The sequence below is a fragment of the Triticum dicoccoides genome, chromosome 4A, assembly GCF_002162155.2.
Source record: "Triticum dicoccoides isolate Atlit2015 ecotype Zavitan chromosome 4A, WEW_v2.0, whole genome shotgun sequence".
Classification (NCBI taxonomy): Eukaryota; Viridiplantae; Streptophyta; class Magnoliopsida; order Poales; family Poaceae; genus Triticum; species Triticum dicoccoides.
Genome location: NC_041386.1, coordinates 24,898,747 through 24,907,947, shown reverse-complemented (window position 1 = coordinate 24,907,947; position 9,201 = coordinate 24,898,747).

Here is a 9,201-nt window from a genome sequence, read left to right as displayed (position 1 = left end):
TGGACACAGACACGTAGGACTCCGGCACTCCCGACCTACGCAAAACCCCTCCAAGACCCTGTGACTCCATCGTCCAATTTTCTCTCCTCAGTTTTTCTCTCTTGCCTTCACGGCCACTCTGCCACGCCGCGTCCCTGCCAGAACTTGATAGTGTTGTCACCTCTAGCGGTACACCCGGGCTCCACGTCACTTCTCCTATGCCACCGTTCCACACCTCTCCTCAGACCACCGCTCAGGTACCACCCGCTCCTACGATGCTCACCATGCCCGGCAACTATTCGGTGAATTGCTGGGGCTAATTTTTTTGCCCACTCTTCTTTGGAGCAATGGATTCAGATATGGAGTACATCTACGAGCACTATGTTGAGTCGTCCGACTCATCCGAGGAGGAGGACTATACGGATGAGACGCGATGATGCAAGCCGTTCTTGCAGACCCTGGAGCATGCGGATGAGCATGTTCTCAATTTCAAGGGATCGATCAAGGTTCATAGAGTGCTCAACCGCAACCGAGCACACGGCAGTCTGATGTTGATGTCCGACTACTTTGCCCTTATGTCCTCTTCGTCGACAATTTCCGTCGACAATTTCAGATGCGCAAAAATGTCTTCGGTCGTCTATACCGTAGTGTCCGGTCCTTTGATGACTACTTCTTCTTGAAGAAGGACACCGTGAGAAGGATTGGATTCTCTGGTTATCAGAAGTGCACAGCCGCACTACGGAACTTGCATATGGCACGGTCACTGATTTGTGGGACGAGTACCTACAAAGTTCCGAGAGCACATGTGGAGATGCAATGGTTAGGTTTACAACTGCCATGGTCGAGGTGCTTGGACCACAGTACCCAAGAGAGCCAACTGTGGCAGACACCGAGAGGCTCTTGGCAATCTCGGAAGCAAGAGGGTGGCCATGTTTGCTCGGATCACTTGACTGCATGCACTGGAAATGGAAGAACTGCCCAAAAACTTTGCAAGGGCAATATTAGGGTCGGTTAAGAAGCCCACCATCATTCTTGAAGCAATTGCATCACATGATCTTTGACACGCTTTCTTTGGCATGCCCATGTCTCACCATGACATCAATATGCTGCAACTATCAACATTGTTTGCTAGGTTGATCGAAGGAAAAGCTAGCTCCTCCATGCCAATATGTTGTCAATATGACTACAATATGGGCTACTATCTGGTTGCCGGCATCTATCCTCTATGTGCTACCTCTGTCAACACCATCTGTAACCCAGTTGCTCAGAAAAAGTCTCACTTTACCCAAAGACAAGAAGTAGCTAGATAGGATGTTGAGAGGGCTTGTGAAGTTCAGTAGGCATGTTGTGCAATTGTTCGTGGACCTGCTAAACAATGAGATTCGAAGACCTTGTGGGAGGTGATGACATGTTGTGTGATCATGCACAACATGCAGCTCACAAGCGACTGGAGGAAGATTTGGTTGAGTATCTGTGGGCGGTCAAGAGGGACAACAATGTTGGAGTGTAATATTTAAACCTTTTAAATTAGAACAAACGCTGCATTTGAACATTTCGACTATATATATGCGGCTATTCAAACATGCGGACTTTAAAAAAAATTGGTCGATGTATGCGGGCAGCGTGGGATGGCGGCCTTCGGCATCAATGTCCGCCAACTGGTCCCCTCCTATTCACGAACGGACGCCGGAGCAAATTTACGAGTCAGCGTTGGAGATGCCCTAACACAAGATAAAAGTCAACATATATTATTTATAGCTTTCAAGTCAACTTCTAACATGCATGTACCCGCAAAAAAGAAAAAAAAAACTTCTAACATGCATGGGTGGCGTAGATCTCGGCCCTAACATGGTGCAATACTGTCATATTTAGCCATACAAAATGTTTTAATGTTATATATACTTTTACTATTATTTAGGCACATTTTCAATAGAAATCATATGCAAAGTTGTGCATTGGAGACTCGAGAACTCAAAGATAGTACATTTTATTTCCACGATTGGGAGAGTACACACCCCGGTGCTCTGCATCGTCTAAAATAAGGCTGTGAAGACTTAGTCAACACACGTTGGTGTAACTAATTTTACCCATCTAGATCTAACCCAGGATGGGAAGTCAACATCTCTTAAAGTCAACTTTTAACATGCATGGATGGAATAGATCTCGACTGTAACATGGTGCAAGTTGCATAGATATAACACCTCACCCATCTTGATCCATGATTTTTTTACCTCCAGTGAGATTTCAGGATCGTATGTGCACTAGTTTAGTAATAATAGCTATGCAGGGTTCTTGGTGGAGTGCCTACAAGTAGCATCATTTGTAAGTCGTGACATTGTATCCCGTCGCCAGTTTGCTTGCTTGCCGTGTCCACACAACAATGGTTTCACGTTCAGCCTCCCTCGCCCTCAAGGCGGCCGCCGTCGCCGCCCTCATCGCCATGCTTTTCGTGCCTTCCTTTGGGCGCTGCGGATCGGCACCACCACCGCCACCGCCCACACCACCACCGCTAATGCCTACATCACCACCGCCAGCGCCGGCGCCGGCGCCGGGACCGATGCCGGCGATGACATGCGGCAACTGTGTTTCGCAGTGCTATCGGCCGTGCGTCGACGACATTCCCAAGAAATGCTTCGTGCCGTGCAAAAGAGACTGCGAGAGGTGCCATACAAGTGCGATGGAGGATTGCATGTCCCGTAGCTGCAACGGCCCCTGTACAGAGGAGTACTGCAGGAGTAACTACAACTTCGAGGCCAGGTGCCGCAGTGAGTGCAGCAGCCGAAACTGCCGCGATTGCACGCTTTCATCTGAGTACAAGTGTAGGTTCTCGTGCATCGACTACTGCAACGCGACCAACTGCATGAATCCATATCCATAAAAAGTAGGCGAGCCAGCTAGCCGAGCATGTGTCGCATCCCATGGTCGATCATGTCAGCTTGTCCGTGCATCTAAATATGCATGTGGTAGGCACGGAGTAATATGGAAGTCGTCGGAGTGTCACGTGTATCTTGTTGCGATTAATTCAACTTATTAGAGTTTACGACAAGAGTTTCCACCCACGGTTTCGCCATTTCTAACTTGTTTGTCTATGTAGATGAAGTTGTACAGAACACGTTAATGTAGATCTACCTTGTTTTCATTGGATAGATACATAAAAGCATCTACAACCAAACACTTTAAATCCGTCTTAAACACCCGTACAGGCAGCTCGGTCATAAATTTGGACTCGGACGGGCCCCTCAGACGGCCATCAAACACCCGGACTGACCGATACCCCCCATATCTAGCCCAAATATGGGGCGGATATGCACACGCCCGCCACGTCGGACCCGGCCCATACTGGCCCACCCGACCCCACTTATATTCGTCCCCATCCTTTCGTCGAAGCAAACCCTAGCCACTTCACTCCACTCCACTCCACTTCCCTCTGCCACCCCAGCTCATCTCCGGCAGTTTGCGGCTTTCTCCGCCAAGGCAAGCAGTGGATCGGAGTCCAACTAGTCCGGATCCGTCGACTGGGATATCGTCCCGTTTGGGTAGGAGGAGGCAAATGCAGTCCACATTGCACTCTGCTGCTATAGGGAGGATAGCGCCCGGGCGACGGACAGATCCGTCCGCCGAAACGCCATAGCGTCGGCTCACCAGGCGTTCGGGTCCTCTGGTGCTGGATCCTCGCAGTCCCGTCCGGAACACCTCTCCTTCCCGTCCCCGGTCGGGCAGAGTATGAGTCCCACCGGGAACGGGCGGCCCGCCGTTGGAAGGAGAGGATAAGGGTCGTATCGCGGCGGAAATGGCGGCGGCGGAGGCGGCTGATGCGGCGGCGCGGGCGGCCGCAGAGGAGGAAGCCATCCGCGCCTGCATTGTGAAGAAACATCAGCGAAGAAACACGCGCGCCCTCACCCGTGAGCAGAATCGGGCGGTCCGTGCCATGGCCGGACTGCTACCGAAGGAGAAGGAGGACATCGACGATGAGGACAGCTCCAGCGACAAGCAGATCCGGTTCGATCCGTACTGCGTCTTCGACCGGTACTTCCGCAAGAAGAACGACAAGGGCGTCGGGAAGGGCAAGGGCAGCCGTGGATGAACTCCAGGATAGCCAAACATGCCAAATTTTGGTAGTCCAATGGCATGTTTAGTGTAGTGTGATGGAGTAGCCGGACGATGCGTGTGCGCTGACGTAGTTGCATGAGTTTGTATGAATTTAATATATGGTAATTGAGCTGTCTGGATGTGGATTGCATTTTTTGAGAAGTGCCCGGTCAGTGCCCGCGGACGGACGTTTGAGGGGCCGGATTTGTTAAGTCTGATTGTAGATGGTCTAATCAACGCTTAAAATCATCTTGGAGGTTGCTCGCCTTTTGGGTTCACCGGGTACAGCTACTGGTTCTTCTCTGTCTTTGCTTTGAGATAGGCCTCAATTATCACAAAAAAAATCCAAGGAAGATATAATCCACCTAAAACCCTATAAAACACAGAAGGACAAAAGACAAACTAAAAGGTAACGATTAATGGGATAATGCAATAGAAATCTCGAGAATATAAGGGTTAAACTCAAGAAATAGTTGAGTACAAAATACACTCACCTATGTCCTCCATTTTCTGATAGGACGAATACATCCCGGTAGCTAGTACCATCCACAATAAGGTTGTGAAGATTTAATTGGCCATAATGAGGAGTAACATAAGTAGTAACATGCATGCCACATAAATAAAAAAGTGATATGATAAGTAATTAAAAAGAAGAAAGACAAATAGAATAACATAATATGTTACTGTTGAGTATCATGATTATTTAGGAAGTACTAGCACATATGTCAGTGTGTTGCAATGGGAGAAAAAAAATTGATTCAGTTACACACAAAAAATGACAACCTCATACGAGTCCAAGCTTAAACAATTCAACATGGAAAAATAATAGGAATTCATTAGAAAATAAAGACGTGCATGTAAACAATATGCTATTCAGTAACTTTGTGTTTCGTTCTTTTTTTTTTTTTGCGAAAACTTTGTGTTTCGTTCTTAATACCAGGACAGAACACTAATAGTTTCACCAATCACTATTGTTCAAATTGTGATTTCACAACTGGCAACTTACAACAATACACCAATAGTCCGGAACAAATGGTTGAATCGTAAGCTACAACCTACACAAAATAAAGGAAACATTGTTAACCCTATGTCTATTTAAAAAGTTAAAAACACTACTGTTAATGTACAATATTTATAATGAATCACCCTGATGCAAAGAGAACATCATCGCACTACCAGTTATGCTCTAAATTTATTATTTTGAAATAGAACTTACAATTTGAAGCACACACCATTACAACCGTGATTGAGCTACCACGTACTCACGCTTAACACAACGAACCAAAGTAATAGAGGTAGATGGGCCATTACCGGGGCGGGGACATGGTCGGCAAGTAGCATCAGTACTACATCGTAGCATCGCCGGAGCGGCGCAGCCAGCGCAGGGTGCACCGAGGAGATCAATGAGGACGGCTGTTGTAGTTCGGTGATGTGACAGACTGACACTAGAAGACCCGGGTGCACGAACCCTCCCTAGCTGCACCCACCGAAGCAGGTATGCCGGCTGCTGCCGAAGCTAACCTCACAGCACAACCTCGTAGTTTTGTTTTGTTTTATTTTAAAATATTGTATGCTTGGCTTCTAATGTCACCTACACATGCAGGTAGCTAGTGGAGGATTGCCGCATGCAGGCTCTCCTTATTTTTCTCCTGGTTGCCACTTGCTTTGCGTGATGAAGTCGTGGGATGGAGGAGGTATCACACGTGATGGATCGGTCCAGATGGAGATCAATCGATCTAGAGTTGGGCAGCGATGGGTCAGGGTCGACCGTCTCAACCAGCACGATGCATGATCACATCCGGCCTACACGGCCCCACCTTCGCCTCACGCCGGGAGAGCTTTTCGCCTGCCCCGGCTTGGATCGTACTGTCTTGCCCTCCTGCCGGTCATTGAACAGTTGTACCAGCCACGATGTCTCCTAGTCTTGATGCCCGAGCCCGTGGATAGGTCGTGATGCTAGGAGTACGTCGAACATGTTGCCGACTTCTCCAGTAGGGCACCGACGCCGACGGCCCCTCGAGGTCGCGGGAGAGAAGAGCCTTTGGAGCTTAGCGATTCCATCTTTATGGAGGGAGAGCACCAGGGCGAGGAAGGAGGTTGGATATGAGTTCTAGTCGTCTTCGATTGGTTTTCTACGATGATTTTTGTAGTGATGGTTTTTTTATCATGCGGATGCTGACGGATGGGTTGACCTATGATTATTTTTTACGGATAGGAGTTCTACAAGGGCACGATACAAAGGTGAGATCAGATAGGAGTTTTGGTTGGCTTCGACTGGTTTTCTACAATGATTTATGTAGCGATGGTTTTTTTCTCAAAAAAGAAGAGAAATCTGAGACGTCAATCTTTATGTCAACATAACATTGACGGATATAAAACGATGACTTATGGAGAACTATGAAAGTCTCCTCCCTTTAATATTAGGTAAAGATAAATATATGATATCATAGGATTTATTCTAGCTTATGTACTCTCTATACATACGCCCACGAGGCTCAGCAATAAACAACGATTCCATCAATCTGCTCCCTAATCCTCCACTACTAGGGATAACCCTAGCAGTAGCGCTGAGTTTAGAGTTATCAGTAGCGCTGGTACAAGAGCTACCACTAAGGCACTACAACTAATTGGTAGCAGTAACGCTGGTTTTCCAGCGCTACTGATATACCTAATTAGCAGTAGCGCTCCATTAAAAATAGCGCTACTGATAACAGTAAGTAGCAGTAGTGTTTTCTTATGAAAAGCGCCAGTGCTAACTTTTCCTGTATTTTTTCCCTGCAGTTTATTGTCGTTGTATTTGTATAGATTTCATATACAGTACTTTCATCATATGATTTTATGACCATGATTAGTTATTGTATATATCAGTGGGTGAACGTGGATTAGATTCAAGTGAAGGCAACATGTGGTGCACAACGAAAGTACTACTAATCCAAACTTGATCACCTTAGTTTGGATTAGTAGAAGTTTGGATTAGTAGTACTTGCGATCTGCACCATGTTGCCTCCACTTGAATCTAATCCATGTTCATTTCACCCATATTCGTCACCCTGGATGAGGAATAGTTATTCTTCACCCCCCTCTATTTTACCATCAATGCACCGTAATTTTACGTTCCGTAAGTTTTGTCTTATTTTCGACGCAAAAAGAGACCGTAAGAAAATATATAATCGCCGTAAAAAATATTTTATTTTATGTAAAATTACAAACATAAAACTGTGACGCCCCCGATTCAATCGTACACTAATCATGCACGCAAATGTGTACGATCAAGATCAGGGACTCACGGGAAGATATCACAACACAACTCTAAAACATAAATAAGTCATACAAGCATCATAATACAAGCCAGGGGCCTCGAGGGCTCGCATACAAGTGCTCGATTATAGACGAGTCAGCGGAAGCAACAATATCTGAGTACAGACATAAGTTAAACAAGTTGCCATAAGATGGCTAGAAAAACTGGGATACAGATCGAAAGAGGCGCAGGCCTCCTGCCTGGGATCCTCCTAACTACTCTTGGTCGTCGTCAGCGGCCTGCACGTAGTAGTAGGCACCTCCAGTGTAGTAGTCGTCGTCGACGGTGGCGTCTGGCTCCAGGGCTCCATCATCTGGTTGCGACAACCAGGTAGAAGGGAAAGGGGGAAAAGAGGGAGAAAAGCAACCGTGAGTACTCATCCAAAGTACTCGCAAGCAAGGAGCTACACTACATATGCATGGGTATATGTGTAAAGGGCCATATCAGTGGACTGAACTGCAGAATGCCAGACTAAGAGGGGGGATAGCTTATCCTGTCGAAGACTACGCTTTTGGCAGCCTCCATCTTGCAGCATGTAGAAGAGAGTAGATTGAAGTCCTCCAAGTAGCATCTCCAAGTAGCATCTCCAGTAGCATCGCATAGCATAATCCTACCCGGCGATCCTCCCCTCGTCGCCCTGTGGAAAAGCGACCACCGGGTTGTCTGTGGAACTTGGAAGGGTGTGTTTTATTAAGTATCCGGTTCTAGTTGTCATAAGGTCAAGGTACAATTTCAAGTCGTCCTGTTACCGAAGATCACGGCTATTCGAATAGATTAACTTCCCTGCAGGGGTGCACCAACTTACCCAACACGCTTGATCCCATTTGGCCGGACACACTTCCCTGGGTCATGCCCGGCCACGGAAGATCAACACGTCGCAGCCCCACCTAGGCTCAACAGAGAGGTCAGCACGCCGGTCTAAACCTAGGCGCCCAGGGGTCTGGGCCCACCACCCTGAACACACCTGCACGTTGCGAGGGCGGCCGAAAGCAGACCTAGCCTAGTGGTGTTCCAGTCCAATTTGGCGCGCGCCGCTCAGTCGCTGACGTCACGAAGTGCTTCGGCTGATACCACGACGCCGAGTGCCCATATCTTTCCCACGTAGTTGGTTAGTGCGTATAGGCTCGTAGCCAACTCAGATCAAATACCAAGATCTCATTAAGCGTGTTAAATATCCGCAAACGCCAAACAGGGCCAGGCCCACCTCTCTCCTAGGCGGTCTCAACCTGCCCTGTCGCTCCGCCACAAAGATCCACTCGCGGGTGCTCCACCAGCCGACCCGTCTTTGGTCACCACATGTATCATGTACAACGTATATAGTATATACCCGTGATCACCTCCCGAGTGATCACGGCCCGATAGTATAGCACAGCAGACGGACAAGAATGTAGGGCCACAGATGAAAATACTAGCATCTTATACTAAGCATATAGGATTGCAGGTAAAGGTAACAACAGTAGTAACAAGGACAGGCTATGCATCAGGATAGGTATAACAGAAAGCAGTAACATGCTACACTACTCTAATGCAAGCAGTATAGAGTAGAATAGGCGATATCTGGTGATCAAGGGGGGGGCCTGCCTGGTTGCTCTGGCAAGAGAGAGGGGTCATCAACTCCGTAGTCGAACTGGGCAGCAGCAGCGTCGGTCTCGTAGTCTACCGGAGAGAAGAGGGGGAAGAAACAATGAATACCATGTAAACAGATGCATATCAATGCATGACATGACAAGTAACGATGCTAGGTGTGCCCTAACGCGGTAGGAGGTGATACCGACGAAGGGGGAAGACATCCGGGAAAGTATTCCCGGTGTTCCGTGTTTTCGGGAAGAGGAGCC